The 21059-nt window shown below is 41.0% G+C and overlaps 1 long non-coding RNA gene across 5 annotated transcripts in view; it reads right to left on the bottom strand.

Annotated features, from left to right (window-relative positions):
• LOC119888812 overlaps positions 1-20659 on the bottom strand; it is a 72150-nt gene extending 51491 nt beyond the window's left edge. For all 5 annotated transcript variants that reach the window (XR_005441954.1, XR_005441953.1, XR_005441951.1 and 2 more), the window contains exon 1: positions 20339-20659. This is a non-coding gene — a long non-coding RNA (uncharacterized LOC119888812). The remainder of the gene's footprint in view (positions 1-20338) is intronic.
• Between the last annotated feature and the right edge of the window lie 400 nt (positions 20660-21059).

Raw genomic sequence — 21059 nt, 5'->3', positions numbered from 1 at the left:
TTAACAGGCATAAAAGGCTAAAACCTTAACTGGTCATTGAATGAAGTTGTTAGGCTACACAAAGAAGTACATTTAAATTAATCCAACACATGCTGCTCCCCAATTAATTTCCACTGACCTTTCATGAAGGATGACTGAATAATTAAATGTAGGTTTCTGCTACACATCTCTAAACTGAGTGCAGGCCTGAGAGAGAAAACAGAGCAGAAAATCCCAACTGTTGGATTTCACTGGGCACGGCAGCGTTGTGGAGTGTTTTTTCTGCCCAACATTGTTGACTTAACTTTTCCTTTTTGTGCTTCTACTAACGGGCATTTTGTTGATTTGGTTATTTATCCTTGTCTTTTGTCCTACCATGGATAAGTAAGCTACATCATCAAATAGTCTTTTTTATCTGTTTTGACTGTTTATGGTTGATATGAAATCGGAAGTCTGCACAGGGTATTTTTTAGGGACTCTCTAAGCCGTTTCTGTGTCTGACTTCCTGCATGGTTCAATCTGCAATGCTTTTAAAGACACATATTGCCTAGAATGGCCGCAATCAGCTCTGGGTGCCAGGTGGAATCTAGCTTTTACATAGAATTCTGCAGAACAAAACCATTATACATGGCTGGTCTGCTGCTGGAGTGAAAAGTCACATACACACTTGATGTATGAGCCCTGACAACAGTTATATACACTCACCTAAAGGATTATTAGGAACACCATACTAATACTGTGTTTGACCCCCTTTCGCCTTCAGAACTGCCTTAATTCTACGTGGCATTGATTCAACAAGGTGCTGAAAGCATTCTTTAGAAATGTTGGCCCATATTGATGGATAGCATCTTGCAGTTGATGGAGATTTGTGGGATGCACATCCAGGGCACGAAGCTCCCGTTCCACCACATCCCAAAGATGCTCTATTGGGTTGAGATCTGGTGACTGTGGGGGCCATTTTAGTACAGTGAACTCATTTCATGTTCAAGAAACCAATTTGAAATGATTGGAGCTTTGTGACATGGTGCATTATCCTGCTGGAAGTAGCCATCAGAGGATGGGTACATGGTGGCCATAAAGGGATGGACATGGTCAGAAACAATGCTCAATGCATTTAAACCATGCCCAATTGGCACTAAGGGGCCTAAAGTGTGCCAAGAAAACATCCCCCACACCATTACACCACCACCACCAGCCTGCACAGTGGTAACAAGGCATGATGGATCCATGTTCTCATTCTGTTTACACCAAATTCTGACTCTACCATCTGAATGTCTCAACAGAAATCGAGACTCATCAGACCAGGCAACATTTTTCCAGTCTTCAACTGTCCAATTTTGGTGACTGGTATTGTAGCCTCTTTTTCCTATTTGTAGTGGAGATGAGTGGTACCCGGTGGGGTCTTCTGCTGTTGTAGCCCATCCGCCTCAAGGTCGTGCGTGTTGTGGCTTCACAAATGCTTTGCTGCATACCTCGGTTGTAACGAGTGGTTATTTCAGTCAAAGTTGCTCTTCTATCAGCTTGAATCAGTCGGGCCATTCTCTTCTGACCTCTAGCATCAACAAGGCATTTTCGCCCACAGGACTGCCGCATACTGGATGTTTTTCCCTTTTCACACCATTCTTTGTAAACCCTAGAAATGGTTGTGCTTGAAAATCCCAGTAACTGAGCAGATTGTGAAATACTCAGACCGGCCCTTCTGGCACCAACAACCATGCCACGCTCAAAATTGCTTAAATCACCTTTCTTTCCCATTCTGACATTCAGTTTGGAGTTCAGGAGATTGTCTTGACCAGGACCACACCCCTAAATGCATTGAAGCAACTGCCATGTGATTGGTTGATTAGATAATTGCATTAATGAGAAATTGAACAGGTGTTCCTTATAGGTGTCCTAATAATCCTTTAGGTGAGTGTATATTGCATGTTGACATTTCTGAGGAATGATGCGTGTTGAAGTGAAATGACGTTAGGTGGAGAACACAAGCCTGGCTATGCTCAACAGTTTTGGGCAGTAACATTACTCTAAAAGTATTACATTTCACAGCAACTAGTAGTATAAGGGATTGCAATTTCCAAAACAATCATAATATTACAGTTCCTAATCCAAGTAACGCTGCCTTACTAGAACGCACCGTCCTTGACGTGAATAATAAATTAAATTCTCTATCTCCATAGCCTATACTATATAGCATCACCTCGTTTGAGAGCCTGCAGTGTTTTCAGTGTAGCTGGTTGTTGACTCTTAATGTTATTGTTGTAATAAGTTATGTAATATTAAGGAGTATGTAAATGGTAACTTATTACAATTTCTGAGTAACTTGCCCAACACTGATGCTCAATATAGACTGGACCACACAGGCCAGCAGTCTGTCGGTGAAATCCTTCCTTTACTAATCATCACTACTTTACCTCTTAAGGCTCGTGCAGAGTACATGACTTCCAGCTTTAGCAGATCGCTGTGCTGTTCAGACTACAAAACTTTCCGTCTTGTGACGGGAGTCTTGAAGCTGTTGTGGCTTTCACGCTATGTGACTGATAGTAGACAGGGGGTCACACGCTACACAAGCTGACAGTGGTGTCACCCAACGCTGGTCTCCAAACCACATTTTGCCAAAAAAAAACAAAAAACAAGGTGATATGTGAAACGGGAACTGACGCGAACCCACACATGAAACAGCTGTTGTTGGTTATTATAAAGATAGCAATTATAAAGACACAAAATCTGGGTGAAAGAATGGATTAGCACACGCAGGTAGCAGGGATTGTCTGGAGGGGAGTAAAAAGTGTTTTGCAGTGAAAAGGTAGCTGCCTGCTCTCTTTGGCTGGATGTGGATGTTGAGTCTGCCGACTATTCCAGATATTTGGCATGCTAGATATCTGGCTGGCGTCTGCGATGTGTCAGAAATGTGTCAGGGAGCGGTTTTGCGCTGTTGAGTAGTTCGCACATAACGACTGGTGCCTGCCGATTGATTGTTGATTTATCCCTGATCACGGCCTGACGGTCACTGAGCTCTCAGACTGGCAAGACACAATAGACAGTACATTTCATACTAAACTAAAGCTTTGCTTCATATGTGTTTTTTCTTATATGTATGTTTTTATTTGGTCGGTCCCAACTATTTGATGGATTTCCATAATATTTTTTATCAAGATATGGTGGCAGAACAGGCAGGTGGTGCAGTTTAATGACTTATTGACCATAAATGAGCCCACAGGCAGATGTTGGTAGGCAGGCAACAAACATGTAACTAGCAGACAGAAAGATCCAGGTCACAAAACTCAATTAAAAACTATCAAGGCAACAAAGATGAACTGGCAATGATCAAAGGAAGTGAACTGGTATAAGTTGCGAGTGGCTGATGAGGAAATGAGTTGCAGGTGTGGAGTGAGCAGAGTAGGCCAGGGCTGCTTTCAGCCCCAACAAAACGCAGCAAATAATTTACTTAAATGGAAATGGTGTGTTGTCCACCCAGTTATGCCACGCAAGCGTGGTAATTATGGCAGCTGAGAAGGACATTCTTGGTGTTTTTTGACACCAAACGTGGTTTAAATACGTGTTTAATAGTCACTGCCTTTGCCGTCTGGAATACAGAACATCTAAACTCAGAGAAGGGTTAAGTGGAAACCGTTGTTCATTAGAATGACAATCCCACGTTTGCCTTGCATTTCAGGATGAGAGGGCAAACATTTCAGGTCTTGCGTTTAGATTGTAGATCTACACAAGTATAACCCTATCATTATTGCTGATCAGTGCTGTTATATATTGCAATATTTACCATCATAAAGGCCAAGAGTGGAGTAGAAAACCTTTAGGACATAAGGGTGTATAAACTTATACTGTAAACTATTGCTATAGGTACTTATCCATTGTCCCTGTGAGAAAGTTGGTCCTTTCCTGGTCGACTAAACCTTAGACACCCCAAAGAAATTGCTGTGCTCCATTTGGTTGCTGGCCAACCAACCAAAGCAGCTTCAGGGGTGTTGCAGACCATTTTAACGTGTCAATACCTAAATTTCCTCTTGAGGGAGGACTGAGGACTGGGGAGAGGTGGCTGGCAGAGACCACAATCATCAAGCCATAATCCTAAAGCTCAAATCCTACAGCTCAAAGAAAAAAGAATGAATTTTCATTACTTTTGGTGTAGGGGGATTTCAGCTCTGTAAGTTTTCATAGTTTTTGTTCATAAGAGAATACTGAATACAAATGCACAAAGGTAATGAAGATTGCATTTATTAAAACAATATAAGCCATCAGCAGAAATTGATATTAACTTTTTGTTAAAGCATTAAAATTTGTTATAAAGATGTAATTTCTTCAGTTCCATTTCCACTCCATTGCTTGTTTTTGGAATTAGCATTAGTTCTGACATCTGCCTTCTCTCCTCAGTGCCATGTTCCACAAATCACTGGAGTGCTTCAGAGAGCTTTCTCTTTTTACCACGTTCTGGTGATGACTTGAGCGGGGAAGTTGAAGGTCCCGCGCCATGTGGATCTGATGAAGATCCTCGGTGTAAAGAAAATGAAATTTAACCAGGTGGTCTCAAAATGGAAGTGATCAAGGCAGCATCACATTCCTCCTGTCAGGATTCAATGAGTGCAAAGCAGGAGAGAGCCCAAATGCAAGATGATCTTGTACATGACCTCTTCACGATCAATCTGTCAGCAATTTATGGACAGAGAGTTCTCTTTGGACATGGTGGGTTTCATAAAATAGGAAATGAGAAATATATAAAATAGATGTCTAAACTTTACAGTAATCATTAATAGGCTAACCTACTGGGTTGGACCGTGACTTTATAATTGGTCCATGAGTGGCTTAAACTGTGTCCGATCTGTTTGATTTAATATTTTCACCGGCATTTTGTTAAGATTACAGCTAACGAATGTAATGGGCTGTAGGAGAATTCCAGCACTTTATCTGTCACACTGTAGGCGTGTCTGCTCTGTTTTGGTTCTCAGTCATGTTATTTGTAGTCTTGTTAGTATCTGTCTTACACTATGTTGAGTTTTGTGCTGGTTGGTCTGTTACTGTCTGTGTGTCTGGTTGTGGGGTTATGATCCGTTTAGTCATCATGACTTTGATCTTTCTGCTTTAGTTTCCGTGTAGCCTTGTTTATTATTTCATTCATCCGCATCTTTAAGTTTACTTAAAGATGCTCTGCCCAGCAACAGCATGGTGATTTGTGGAGTCGGATGACGAAACATTGGGGTCAGAGGACCTGGGCCAATCATGCACTGACCTACACTTTTGTTTTATGACGTGACGATGTATACTATAGACTTAGACTATAAGACTTCATGAACAGACAAACTTTGTTGGTTGTCAGGGATAGGAAGACTCAGACCCAGAGCTCTGTAAGCTTTATTCATTTACTTGTAATAAAACTGATTAACTTGGACCAAAAATGCCTTCTCCTATTGCTTCATTAAAGAACACGCAGGACCAGGGACTACACATAGTTAAAAAGGGTAATTTAAAGTCACAGTCCAACAACACAAATAGACAGGACCAGACCAAAATGCAAGAAAACACATCGTGGTAACTGGACACAAGACAACAGATAGATGGGACTGAAACCCTAAACACAGACTAAATAACAGATACATAACTGACCAGCTAACAAAACCAGTGGAGAAACAAACTAACAATGCAGACAGGCAGAATGTGACACCTCCAACTAATACATTTTGCCACTTTCACATGGACTCAAACATGTCTGCATACTGGTAAATGAGAGTTGTGTGCAAACAAAGCAACTTCAAACATCCAGTTAACCAAACTCTAGTAACCCGAGACAAAAAAGCAAATAAAGTTATTAGCAACACTAAGTAACTGCTAGGTGGTTGGTAATATGACTGAGGGTGATTATGATCAATGAAACTTTTAAAATGAATCACCAATGTATAAGATTTTAAATATGAGGAAGATGCTGTGCTAATTTGTTGATGTGACACTAAAAGAAAACCACAAATATCTATGAATATATATGAAATGACATGGAAAGATGTCCAGCAAATGAGGACACAATGTGGACCGGCTGCACACTGGGACCATCAGCCAGGAGATCCTCCATTGAAGAAAAAAAGCCCCAGCTTCTGGCAGCACCCTCAGTCTTTTACTTGTTGTCAAGTATAGTTTTGTATCAAGGAAACCCAGTCTTAGTAAATGTCTTCAAGTTGCTCTACTCCAAATAAAAGCTGATGGATAAACTGTATTGATCCCTAAGGGTAATTAGTGTTGCAGCAGCAGTGTTATCTTCACACAAGACATGAGGTAGACCATACATACAACTATTATACTACTAGGTAAAGTAAGTAAAATCAAATTATTTAAGCCATTGCTCTAAATGTGCGAATTAAGTTTAGTATGTTTGTAGCATAATGCTACTACAACCAACCTGTGTTTTAATTGCCTGAACAGTTGGTCACATGCCTCTGCTCCAAAATCATAGCCTGTAACCAGCATTCCAGCAGCTACCTTTACCCCACACTTCCAGTTTCTTAAAAATAGGGGACTTTAGCCATTCGTTTTATAAGACTAATTAGAAGCAAAGTTGCTTCATGTGTCCAAGGCTTAGTCACAGAAAACGATGTGGGCACAACAGTCTCTGAATTCCGTTGCTTGGTCACGAGTCCCATTTTGTCCAGACTGGATCTTTAGGAGTTGAATTAAGTCCAAGCTGGGCCAGCATGGCTCCTATCCTGGCTCTTTTTCCACTCCTGAGCAATCACTACACCTGCCTGGTCCGGGTGGATCGTGGTCTGCTGCTCATTAATCCTAAAACCCTGTCTTCATTTTCCAATGGCGAAATGTATATGTCCACGGTAACACAAGTTTCGGCAATAAAGCAGAAAAAAAACAAACAAAAATGTAGCAAGATTACACTAAATTTATTGGCCCATGATGATGACTGGCTCATGAGCCGATTCAGATATCCAAGATATATAACCAAGAGATATCCTCTGTGCTGAACTGGGCCCAGCTTTGGAAAGGATAACCGCAAGAAACCGTGCTCTACCAGTCCCATTTCAAGTGCTCACCACATTCGGGTTCCTTGTAATAGGGAGCTTGCTGACCGGTATCTCTCAATCATCCCTGAGCCGCGCCATGCCAGACGTATGGGAAGGCATAATCCGTCTGACTCCTATGATAAGCCAACATTTATCAGTAACTTTCCCCACTATTTTATACTTATACACACACAGTTTTAATACCTCTGTTGTTACTGTATATCCATAGCCCTGATTGTTTATATTCTATTGTATACCTCCTGTGCAATTAAATTTATTTATAAACCGTGCCACTACCTGCCACTTGTATAATGTTCCATATTAATCACAGGCTCTTATCTTAGGTACATCAAATTTCCCTACACCGAGGGTGAGCAGGCTGAAATGAAAGTGCAATTTGCAGCCACAAGCCCATTTCCAAGTATAATCGGGGAGATCGACTGCACTCACACTGCTATAAAGGCACCACAGGAAAAGTTTGCATATGAGAACAGAAAACATTTTCCCTCATCTGTGATGCGCAAATGTGCCCTACAAATGTTGTGGCACGCTGGCCTGGGTCAACCCATGATTCATTCATCCTGCAGGAATAGTAGTGTTGGGAACAGACTGGGCCATGCCGGATGGTTGGCTTTTGGTAAGATGACAGGAGCTATGATTTGTAATGGTGCATTTGGATTTTAATTTGAGGATGTGGTTAACATGAACCCTTAGGCGACAGTGGTTACCCTCTCAAGACATTGCTCCTCACCCCGCTAACCAACCCTCTGACCAAGCAAGAACGGCGCCACAATGTTGTCCATGCTCGCGCTCGGTCAGTGGTGGAACGGACCATTGGGCAGCTGAAAGGCCGTTGGCACTGTTTGGACAGCACTGGTGGCGTGCTGTGGTACAGTCCACGGAAGGTATGTCGCATTGTGCAGGCTTGCAGTGTGCTGCACAATGTGGCAAACAAACGTCCCCCTGCCGCAGAAGCTGTGGAATGACGAACCTGAGCCAGGCCCACCAAATATTGAGCCAAATGCAGCAGGTGTACAGCACCATTTGGATGTCATACACACAATTTGAAACAAAGAGGTAAGCTGAGAAGTGGCATTATGGGAGGAGCCAAGGTGGGGTATGTGGCTCGTGCACGTGTGCTCAATTTCACATTGATTGGGGTGTGCGCAGGACCTGGCGTACACCTGGTTTAATACATGTGGATATTTCCGTATGTCAAGATTTGAGTACGCCATGTCTCAGGATGAACGCTGCGCAGTCTTTTATAAATGAGGCCCCTGGAGACAATTGATCCTACTGACTTTGGAGGCACGCTGACTTTTCCTCTAGCACCACCAACAGGTTGACATTTGTGGTTTGAGAACTATTGGATGGATTGCAATTAAATTTGTTCCACACATTCGCCCTTACAATGAATTGTTATAACTTTGGTGATCCTCTGACTTTTAATCCATCATCAGGTCAAATACCTGCAAAACTAATGGCATTCCCATGAGAATATGATATTACATACAGTTACTTAGCAAAGTCTGCACTGCTCATGGAGAATATAACCTATATAACACTTCAATCTTCATCTGTGAGCGTGCACACTCACCGTTCTTGGGAACGGTGAGTCTGCTCAGTCTTGTGTATGCGTGTGACTTTTTTAGTGTAATTATGCAAATCATCTAGAGAGTCTTTATCTCTTGAAAGGCACCAGTATGAAAGTGAGGTAGACTTGACCTGCTACACATCTCATCTTCTGTACTGTGTTCAGCACAATAATAACTGCATTAACCCAGAGCCACAGCGGGTGAGCACTTGAAAAAACAGAAGGAGGCAGCATCAAGTTAGCGGCATGATAATGGAAGGCAAGAAAGGGAGTGTGTGAGTAGAAGAAAAAAGGGCACTAATTTCTGGAGTCAAATCAATATCAGGGAGAGAGGTAAGGAGAATGTTAATAACGTGATATACAGACAGGCTGTTTTGCATGCGGGTAGTGTACTTCACATATACCATCAGAGAGGGCTTTCAACGTACTGATTAACTGAACTCAACCTCATCGCTGCTGCTATTTGTTGAAAAATGAACAAAACAAAAATGACAGCAAGCTATGCATGTTGTTGTTCTTACATCAGTCAGTTGTCCATTGCTTCTCTTTGTTCACAGTTCTTGAATTATATGTATGTTGTATTTGTTGTTATTTGTTGATATATAGATACATATATTTATAACTTCTATACATTTACTCATATTATTGTTATGTGTATATGTGTAGGTATTTGTGTGTAGATGTATGTGTATATTCATCATATAGTGATGTAAAAAATGTTAATTTACCAACCTCTACCATAGATGTCAATAACTCAATAAAAGGAAATCAGCAACATAACATAAACACAATGTCAGAATGATTTATGAAATGAAACAAAACGTAAGGTCAGTCTGATTATCAAGCTAATGTGTGGGTGCTTCCACGCCACAATACCACTTATTACCAAGTGATTGTATTCCAATCAGGGGCGGTTTGTTCATTAGGGCGACACACCACCAAGCCGGGAAAGGCAGGGGATTTTTCTCAAACGTTCTACCACAATGTTAGTTAGCTGTGACTGCCTCTGGATATCGTTGTCAAATCAGCGACAAGTCGTATTCTGTGGAGTCCCACCTCGTTTGGGGCAATTTCAGTGTGGTTGAAAATCGTCCAGATCTCCCTCATAGACTTTCATGTAAAAGCAGTTATTTTGGAACTGCAGGTGCTGCAAAGCAATCCACGGGTTCCGGGAGGGCACGTATTTATGTCATGCACCCAGCAGAAAATGAAAACGACTCGGCAGTCCGCCAGCTTGCTGCTCTCACTACAATCAGCTGCTGTTTTAAAACGTACGTTCCGGCTGAAAATTCGACCGTGGCGTTGTGTTGGGAGATGCAGTGACTTTACCGGCGGTGAGTAAGACACAGTATAGTCTAATTCATGTAATTTGTCAAGCTATGAGGAGAGGAAAAGTCTGCTAGCCACTAGGCTAATTTATGCGGTGTAAAATGCCATAGGCTAAGCTAATAACTGTGACTGTAAAAAAAAATCCTAAATCTTGATACTTATCATTAAGCCGAATTTTATGCTTATGTTAAAGGCAGGGTAGGCAAGTTGTTTCTAAAACACTTTTTGTCATATTTGTAGAAACTGTCTTTATACACCAATACATATTAAAAAGTTAAATTAGTGATGTGCGGATCAATCTTAAAGTATCGATATTTCTGATACCAATGTTTCCTGCTCCAGGATCGATACTCATATAAAAGGATCGATATCTAAACTCAGTCATTTGGAGTGAGTGTGTGTTTTATCATAAGTATCTTACTGTTACCAGGATGATCTAATTATAGGCTACTCTGTTGAGAGGAACTACTTTTCCTTCCGCCTGTCAAAGTCATGCTTGTGCTATGGCTCTGTGACGGGGCTTCTTTGAAGTGAGCCGCTGCAGCTCTTTACGTTTCCCGCAATTGAATACTGACTCTGGCTGACTGAAAACAGTCACGTCTGGCTGTATTTTAGCTGTGAAGGTAATAATGTTGCTCTGTGTGATGTGTGAGCAAAGACAGTGAAATACTTTGGCAACACTGCAAACTTCACTAAACACCTGAGATTAAGTCAAAATAATAGGATGATGTTATGAAGCAGTTCAGAGCAGGATATTTTCATTATAATTAAAGAATATGATTTCTTGTCATTATGCAGCTGTTATTTTGAATTGGTAAGGCTACAGCCTACTCCTTATTTCTCTCATAAATACAGAAACGGGAGGGGGAGGTCACATTAAACTAGAAATAAAATATATAAAAAGTATTGGTATTTGTATCGGTATCGGCAATACCAGCCTGGGTATTACTTGGTATTGGATCGGATAGGAATTAAGTGGTATCACGGCCGACGTGCTAGCAGACAGGGTTAACCTCCTTCGTGTTTCTGTGCGTTACCTCCATCACTCCACTAAATGGCGCTGTCTCAAAAAAGAACTAGGATCCTAAAACTGTGGTCCCAGGATTACGGGGGGTCCTGAAACTACAGCCTCCGGTTCTGCAGCTTCATGATATTGTGGCTACCAGCCCTGCTGCTACAGGAGCTGCCCACATGTGCACACCCGGTCAGCACTCAGACCTGATGAGCGAAGTGGTCAGAGTTAATATCTGCGTGGCTTTTCAGCGATGGTGACAACTGAGGCATTCCGAGAGGCTGAAAAGTCACACCGTAACTCTTTATTTCTGCTGGACAGGTAATCTGGCTTTTATCATTTTGATGGTAATTTGTTACTTTCATCGCTAGCCAACGTAGCTACCTACTTAGCATACAGCTAATGGCAGCTACGAGTGCAGGCTGGTGGAGCGAGCCACAGTGGAGATTTATTTTACCAGAAGTAAAAAATCCTGTATGTTTTATTTCTACTGCTCCCTCAGGTCTCCTGCAGTCTTCCAACACCCTGTGCTTCTCACCAGTATACGCTGATCGGACCACGCTGGCTGGCCTGGATTACAACCACCGTGTCCACAGACCGGCCAGGACAAAAGCTGATGACACAGTTCAGTGTGCTGCATTTTTATGACTCCTATGCATTTCACTCAATAGAAGTAATGATTCCAAAAAATAAACAATATGAGGAATACAGATTGCTGATTTATTTTTTTGATAGCATTTTTATGTGGAAATGCTAATTACTGTATAAGAGAACAATGTCAGGTATTACAAACTTTTCACTAAGCTGATACAGGTAGAGCCGAGAAGTGGAGCTTGTACTCATTGAAAGTGGAGGACTACAGTTACATCACAGACCTCCAGAGTGCCCTCCTCCTCTGACGGTTGTTTACTACTGAGGAGCTGTCTAGAGGCCGAACCAGGAGAACCTGATTATTCCTGTCAACATGGGGTTCTGTCAGGTGTCCCTGCCCCAACTGTACTGCTAGATAACAAAAAGTAATATGGTTGGTTTTGAAATGTGGTAATCATGTCAGAGAGGTGACTGTGATATATTAAATCATCTCCACAGTTGTGATGTGTGATACCACTTAATTCCTATCCGATCCAATACCAAGTAATACCCAGGCTGGTATTGCCGATACCGATACTTTTAACATATTTTTTTTCTAGTTATGTGACCTCCCTCTCCCGTTTCTGTATTTATGAGAGAAATAAGAGTAGGCTGTAGCCTTACCAATTCAAAATAACAGCTACATAATGACAAGACATCAAACTATGTCATATTCTTTAATTATCATAAAAATATCCTGCTCAGAACTGCTTTATAACATCATATTATTTTGACTTGATCTCAGATGTTTAGCGAAGTTTGCGGTGTTGCCAAAGAATTTCACTGTCAACAGAGCAACATTATTACCTTCACAGCTAAAATACAGCCAGACGTGACTGTTTTCAGTCAGCCAGAGTCAGTGTTCAATCGCGGGAAATGTAAAGGGCTGCAGCGGCTCACTTCAAAGAAGCTCCGTCACAGAGCCGTAGCACAAGCATGACTTTGACAGGCGGAAGTTAAAGTAGTTCCTATCAACAGAGTAGCCTATAATTAGACGATCCTGGTGACAGTAAGATATTTATGATAAAACACACTCACTCCAAATGAGTTTAGATATCGATCCTTTTATATGAGTATCGATACTTTAGGATCGATCCGCACATCACTACTCCACAGCAAAAATACAATCCTACGAGTAAAGTCTGAACTGTCTTCATAATCAGTAAGATACCTCTGGACTTGTCTTTCTTCCTGTATATAGTTATTTTTAATAATGTTTTGAAAATGATCAATGTGTGATATAGTTTGTAGTTTTAGTAGTATATAATAAACATAAGACATAAATGTAGTTTGTTTATGCTGCAAGTTTAAAGAAAAGGCATTTATCATTTTCAATGTTTTATTTAAAAAAGAATGAAAATATCCAGAACAGGTAAAATATCTTTGTGTTTTCTCTACCCTCCTGTGCATAAAACAAAAACAATGTACAGGTATTCATTCACACAGTGGAGGGAATTATTTGTGTAGCAATTAGTGACATTACATCTTCCACCCTGCTAGGATTAAACCTCTGTATTGTCCTGGTGGATCAGGAGAACAGTTGCATATCTTCCAGAAACAGCAACTCAGTATCACGACTCTAAGTGCTCCACACTGCCACACTACAAACTGTCTGTCTGCTGCCTGACTGAACTGTCTGTTACTCTGTCTTGGGTCTGGAAGATCAGCCATGTGTGGTGCATGGAAACACAATAGTCTGGATGTTGTCCACAGTCCTCAGATTCTGGCCTGTAAAGGAATATATAGTTGTTAGAACCCCAAATTGGAAAGATCGGTGTAATAGGAAAGAACATTCATCAACATGATCAGATATTTTTATTGAACAGGGGTTTGTTGTTCTCTAACAGGACTTCTGTGTCCACATTACACACCGGGTCAATGTACATGACCCAGATGAGCCGATGGCTGTAATAAGCTGTGGTGTAAGCAATAAAAAAATAATAGTTATGGATTACATTTTATAGCACTTTATTTTTGACACCAAAAGGGCTTAGGGGGAAACACCAGAGAAACTTTGAGACAAGTACACTGGGAGATAACAGACTAATATGTACAGATATACCTGTTCATATGCCGTCATTGGAGTGTGAAGCTGAACGCAGGTCCTAGAAGATGTGCTCCTTGGCTTGCACCTCGTCCTCCCCGTCCTGCCTCTTCTTCCTCGGACCCCCGCAGCCCTCCCTCCTCTGCTTTGCCTCGGCCCCGGGCCTGTCCCGGTTTGTGCTTGGCTCTGGGGCGCAGTCCTCATCAGAGACCATAATGCTGTCACGGTGGAAGCTCTAACATGCAAAACAACGTGCATGTTATGAGTCTAACAGGAAATTCACGTTCGTGTAGTGTAACTGATGGAAACGGGAAAATGTGTATCAGCCTGTTTTTAGCTTTAGCCAGTGTTACCGCAGCTGTTAGCACAGCTACCTGATGCTAACAGTTAGCTAGCCAGCTCGTTACTGATTAAACCTATCCAATAATAACACGCTAGCTTGATAGTGAGTACTAACAGCCGGGTTAGTTGTTTCTTTTCATAATGATAAAGTTAGATTTCTTACCCCTGATGTGAGCCACTGCTCTCCACTCGTCACACTGTCCTCGTCCTCCTGCGGTGTCGGCAACGCGCGTTCACGTGTTTTGGGGGCGTGGCTTTGGAAGAAGCCCAGAAGGGAGGGGGTGGGAGTTTCTCTGTTGGATACTTTCAAAATCCAGCAGTTTCTTGCTAGTTTCTCAAACTTACCTACGTTGCCTTTAAATGTTGTTATTAAACCGTGTTTTATGTGTGGTAGTGGAGTCAATTTAAAGTTTACTGCGCTTAACCAGTAACAATTATTTTATGTGTTGTTTTTAATTTGATTGCCAAAAAACACAGAAGACAGAGGAGGTAGCATGATGTGGCCATCACTGGCATCTTTGTCGGAGGAGGATAAAAAGAAGAAGGAGAAGTAAGAAAGCAACTAAGATGCATCCTTTGCACTCTGATCACTGCACTATTTGTCAATATGTCTATATTGTTTTGTTCATAGTGTGTATGTTAGTGTTGTCTACTCTGTAGTTTGTGTCTGATTTTATTTTATTATTATTATTATTATTTTATTATTGTATAAGTAAGAACATCGTGAGCAATGTACAATCCTGAGTCAAATTCCTCGTATGTGTGTACACATACCTGGCAATAAAACTGATTCTGATAAACCAAAAACAATAGAATATACCTTTTATATTCCCCCTTACATGCCTCCTTGATTATGTGTAAATACAGAGGAAGAATGGGAGAAAAGCACACTTTGCACACGTTGTTACTGTGTGATTACAGAGCATGGGAGAGCAGTGGATACTTTTAATACAGCCCACATCCTTAATAATACTGTCTAACTACAGGATAACAAGTGGAGAACATTCAATATTTTTTACAACTCTGGCTTACCTTATTAGTCTTGTGTAACGTAAAGAATGAAAATAAATACAAGGTTCATCAGTACCCCATTAAACATTTAAGAATAGCTATGTTTGATTCACCTTCATTTACACTATGTGTGACATTATTACATTACTGTAGCCTATGACTTCAGACGGGTCCCTTAGTTGCAAGATTAACTGTAAATAATTGTATTCCTTGCACATTATCAGCACAAGTGCCACTGCGCTTTATTCAGGATTTGTTGTACCTGAATAAAATGTTTGTTACAGCTAAATCACATGATAGTGAGAGTCATTCTTCATTTTCATTATTGCTAAAGTAGTTGCCTTTACATCTGAAGGTCTTTGAGGGTAAACTGAAAAATGGCAATCTGTTGATCTTCACTGTGGACTGTTTCATTGTAGACACTGACAAAGAACTTAAGTATGTAGCCTAAGAACAATCCTTGTCTTATAGCTGACTTAGACCATTGAACTGGGGCCTGTACAATGAAGCGAGTTCAACATACCCAGGATATGTTTTCCTTATCTGGCTTAACTAACCCTAACAATCGCGATCGGGATAAGTGGTACCACGAAGCTGGTTATCAACTCAGTAAGTCAACCCAGGGTTTCCCAATCCACCCGGGAGAGCGTTCACATAAAAGAGGCGGTGTGTTCCAAGTGTTCCAAACATTGTTCTAAATTAACTTCATAAAGCAATGAAACGAAAACTCCATTCATGCCATAAAATGTGCTCAAATAATGTTTGAAAGACTGAATCTCAACATTTAGGCTGCTGAAAACTCACCTCATTACCTGCGGCCACATCGCAAAAGGTGGGGCGGAACATGACTACAGTCTCTGTAGTAGGCCTAAGAAAGCTATACTAACCTAAAATAGATAGCCTACGTTCATATTAAAATTTAGTATTTCAATATCCCTACCAAACTGCTCATAATATTCAGCCTCACATAAGAAAAGTAAAACCCATTTATTTTAACAGCTGCGTCGGGGTGGATGAAACGAACTGGGAGCAAATAAAAAATATTAAACACATTTCAAAGCACTAAGTAGGCTGTAGGCTCCTGCTGTACTGTAAAAACCTGTAGGCAACAATAGCCTAAGGCTTTTAATCAGTCTCTGTAGGATTATATCGCTATTCTCCACATCACCGCTGCAAACATAAAGCAGCCTATTGGCTAAAAAAGTCTGTGGGATTTCCTACAGATGGTGATGTCATTTTCCAAGAGAGCTGATTGGTCAGTAGGCGGCGTTTTCACAGAGTTGATCTCTTATCTGGCACATAACCTGGTCCGGAGCAGGTTAGCCGTTCAGCATCAGTTACCATGGAGATCTACCCCGGTAAGAAGTGAACCACCTTCATGGTACTGAAAACCCAGGATTAACCCCAAAGTTACCTGGATAAACTCAAATCCTGCTTCGTGGTACAGACCTCTGGTCATCTTAGCATCATCGCAACAATTGCCCCCACTGAAAGATTTGGCAGGAGCCGCCACTGATTCCAATACACTCTTTTTTTAATTCAGTGAATATGTCCACACAGTTTGCTAGCTGTCTGTTTTGTGTATGCTTTGAAAAAACATCATGCAAAGGAGTGATGGGGGGGGGGGGGGGGGGGCAGTGGGAGAGAGAGTTCTATACACTGGCACATTGGAACGTCCTGGATTTCAGGCACTGTGAGAAAGGAGTGATGATCAAGAAATACCCAAAGAGGAAAAAAGTGTAAACAGAAGAAAGTTATATGACCAGGTTAGGATGTAGGCGTTTCAACGCTGGAAAAACCTCAGTGCTTCTGAAGGAGCACTGAAGGAAGGGGTGTATTTGTTTGGCAGTTAAGTTCAAACATCAACAATCCTGCTTCTCTCCCTTTAATGAAAAGTCATCCTTTTTTACAAATTGGGTTATAGTTATGTAGTTTTGACCATCATTTCTGAGTTTTCTGTGAGAACATTTTAATCACCAACTGCACTGCAGAAAGAATAGGGGAGGCAGTAAATGTTTTGAATCGAAATGCCGATATTAATCGCCATCGCTTTGTTACACTGCATGCACTTAAATACAGCTAAGCCTGGACGGATTTTTTCCAATGTACAATTTCAAAAAGAAAAAACAGGCCCACGGTATGAACCAGCAGTTTTGAAGATACCAGTACATGTCTTAGAATGCTAGATCACCACAATGCCTTCAATAAACAAAGTTGAGGCCTGCAAAACCAAAACAATGACCTCGAAGAGGCTAAAAAGCTCATTACAGTCAATGGGAACAAATTGGTTGGTGTCAGATCTCAGGGTTTGTCACCACAGCTTGACATTAACTTTTTTGCTCACCAGCCACTGTGGCTAGTGGTTTTCCAAAGTTACTAACCACTCAGAACTTTCCCTAGTCAGAATTGTTGTTGTTGGGAAATTGTGTTTTATTTGCCCTTTTTATCACTTGGACATGAGCTCAGGTAGATTAACAGGTTTCAGGACCCAAAAACAGACAACACTACTATGGCTACAGGAGTTCAACAAATGTATCAAGGTTACATAAATCAAGTCCACATAAACTAGAATGTAAATAGTCCAGGAAATCAGATATCAAAACAGAAAACGATTACAAAGGGGAAATTGTTAATCAACACAACAGTCATCAGATATTCAGCTCTGAAAAGGCTATGTGTGTAAAGCTCATTTTGTATAAAACATGCTATATATATATATATATATATATATATATATCCATCTGCCATAAAAACAATTTTACAGGCTCTCACTGACAACTGACTTCTGAGATCTCTCTGTGGCAGTGCTAAGTGCTTGGTTAACTATGATAATGAGTGAAAAAGACTAATTTATCAAATCAGCTTTAACTCATTGAATTACTGCTTCACATCTTCAAGACAGGAATGAGTTATTGTAAAGCTTTTCTTCCCATTTTATACCCAAGTAACATTAGTAAGCTGCTGCAGCTTATCTTTTTAGATTGTCTATATGAATAATTTGTCCTTTACATCAGTTTTTCCTTTTCATTATGTTTTTGGACTTTGTAGAGGGTTTCATAAGTGTCATGGGCCTTTCCTTCTTCATAGATGAAGGCTTTATACTGTCAAAGTTGGAGTGTTCAATTTAAACTCCATTGTCGTATAAAGATTATTCTTAATCCAGATAAATAAAAGTTAAACCCAAATGGTAATTTGGGTTATGAGGTAGGTACTAACAAGTTACATTTACTCTGCTTTGCCTGCAATGGCCTTCGCACACAAGTCTGTATTATTCATCCCATATTGTTGCACGTTTAAAAAGAAATGTGGCTTCTTGTTGTGTCATCACGTTTGCACAAAGACTCCAAAACTTTTGCCCGTCATTAAGGTTTTCGGAACAAGTTTGATTTTCTGTGTTTTTTCGCATCACAATAGCAATGTAGCACTCAGATAGCCTGCATTTTCAATAGGTTCCTCCGGCAGCGAGAAGGAACGAGAGACAGCAACAACAGCATCAGGAGCTGCAGACAGATGAGCTGGTCACAAAGTTATCTTCACTGCTTGACGACTCCATAGTGTCTTGTATTGTGAATTTTAGCAACAAATAGAATAATAAAGTGTGCAAGGTGTCTGTGGGTAACAATTTTTATTTATCGGATGATGGATTCAAACTTGCATATACCATTAGGTATAATTTTAGTTATAATGTATAGTTTTGGGGTGTAAAGTCACTGCAGTGAACACTAACAGTGCTGTCAGGTGCACAGAGAGTATTGGAGACAGCACAGTGGCACATACTCTGCCTTTTCACCTCGCCTGTATATGGATTTTGTGAATTAGCAAAGCCTGGAAAGCCACTGACAGCCCTCGCACATACAGGTGGGTCGTTTCTAACATTCAGTGCTATTTGAGTCTGGTTGGTTGAAACAGATACTCATTTCAACAGTACTCGCTCAACCCCTGGTACAGGTATGAGAACAGGTATAAGAGTGACTCACTTTAATATGACTAATGGTCTTCTATGCTAGAATTGTTTAATACATGTTTAAAACCATTTCTGTTAGAATGATTGTAAAAATTGACAATATGCTTTAGGCAATATGTTGTTGGATGTAGGAATATCAGACGGGGAGAAGAAGGCTCCAGAAAGAGATGGAACAACTAAAGGCCTTGTCTCCACACAGAAAAGAGAAGAAAAAAATATAAATAAATATACCAGATGAGGTACCAGTGTTTGGCAGAAAAAAGTTCTACAGTAGATGCACTGCTTCGCCATCAAACAGTAAACAACACCATTAGGAGAAGGTTGTTGCTGCAGGAATCAATAATTGAGGACATAAGAAATAAATAGACCACCACCAAGAAGGAACGGGAGAGGCAAATTACTGCAAAAAACAACAATTGGAAACATTTTAAAGAAATACAGGCTGCAGAGGACTGCACAGGTGACTGGGCTTTTTTAAAGTGGGTACAAAGACCAAATGGAGGGCTCATGACCTTTGAAAGAAATAAGAGCAATAGATTACCTCCTGAATGCAAACAGAAATTAAAGGCTTTCTTTTTAAGAGACGACATCACTCGGATGATGACAGGACGAAAGCAAACTGTAACTCCAAAGAAGAAGCAAAAACAGAAATGTTTGCTAACCGACACAGTGAAGAATCTGCACCAGAAGTTCCTTTCAGAAAATGAGCACCAGGTATCCTACTCTTGTTTCAATCAGCTTTCATAATCAGCTTCTGTTGGCACCAACAGAAGCTGATTATGAAAGCTCCTATAGTTCATTGCCAACAACCTGTACAGCTAATGAAAACCCTTGAGGAGATTGTAGATATGTGCAATCCCAAATCCAAACTCTGTGTGTATGGTGAGTGGAAAGACTGTCTACTCAACACATACAATGCTGAGACCTTCTGCCAACACAGAGATAGCCCTTACCCAACGGACTCTGAAAGACAATTCCAAAGTGAACGATGGAGGAGTCCGGGGAAAGGTCAGTCAAAGAAAAATGTGATAACAGAGTGCACTTCCACGACAGGCAGCACATCTTTAATAACCAATTGTAGTATGAGGCCTACAGACAGCTGAGTGGAAACTTGAGGAACAATGAATGTCTACTACAAAGATTTCAGTGAGAACCACTCCGCTAAGTAATTCGATCAACCTATTTCCGAGGGTCAAATCAGCAACCCACTCTACATAGTATAGTGCTGTACACTGCAGCTGAACAATCACCAGTGACTTAATGTTCCATCTCACCTTGCAGGAGGCATGATCCCACAGCTATATGGGCTCACCTCAGTCCTGTGTTAGACATGGGGAGGGAGAGATATCCTCTAATTATTCGCCTCCATGTCTTCAGCAGCAGCCTAGCTACATAATACAAACAGAAGGGCAACTTTTACCTTTTGAGGTCAGTCTTGGAAAGGGGGCTCCAGATGGTTTTGGGGGGTACCCTTAAAAGATCAGCTGACAAAACTGTCCACCATGGAGAATATATTCCCAATGCAGAGGCCATTTCAGGAAAGGATTGTTGTGCCCCCACTTGTGCCTGTCAAAGGAACAATGAAAATCCATCATGCCGTCAGTATCTCTCCAGGGACAATTAAATACCGGGACATAACTTGCCTTTGCCAGACATAAAAAGGTGTACTTGATTGTGCGTGCTATGGATTTAAATAGGAGAACTGTGGAGTAGAAGCAAGCCCGCATTCCACCAAAGAAACATCATGGCCAAAGGTCATCATGAAAGACAACATTGGGCAGTGGTTTGTTGCCAACTACGATGGTGAAACCTACCCAGGAATCATCCTGGAGGTTAATAATTCAAGAGTGAAATGCATACATAAGAATGGGACAAAGTTTTACTGGCCATGTCCACGAGAGGACATTAGCTGGTATAGCAATGAACAGACTGTGTGCCTGATGAAAGAGCCATGACTTCTAAATAAGGTCTTTCCAGTTAGTGTTCAGTACATTTGATGGTGGAAGGGTTGGTGGGGGTGCAAGGATGAGTTGCCTTTCTTTAATGAAAAGTATTATTGCACACTGGTGTCAACTGATTCTTCAGTACATTTAATGGTGGGGGTGGGTGTACCTAAGTTGCCATTGTCTATGAAGATTCTC

The sequence above is a fragment of the Micropterus salmoides genome, unplaced genomic scaffold (genome assembly GCF_014851395.1).
Source record: "Micropterus salmoides isolate LMB-PRFRI ecotype aquatic unplaced genomic scaffold, ASM1485139v1 Ms_hic_scaffold_5, whole genome shotgun sequence".
In the NCBI taxonomy this organism is placed as follows: Eukaryota; Metazoa; Chordata; class Actinopteri; order Centrarchiformes; family Centrarchidae; genus Micropterus; species Micropterus salmoides.
Note: the sequence above shows the minus strand (reverse complement) of the source record. Positions and strands in the feature narration are given on the sequence as shown.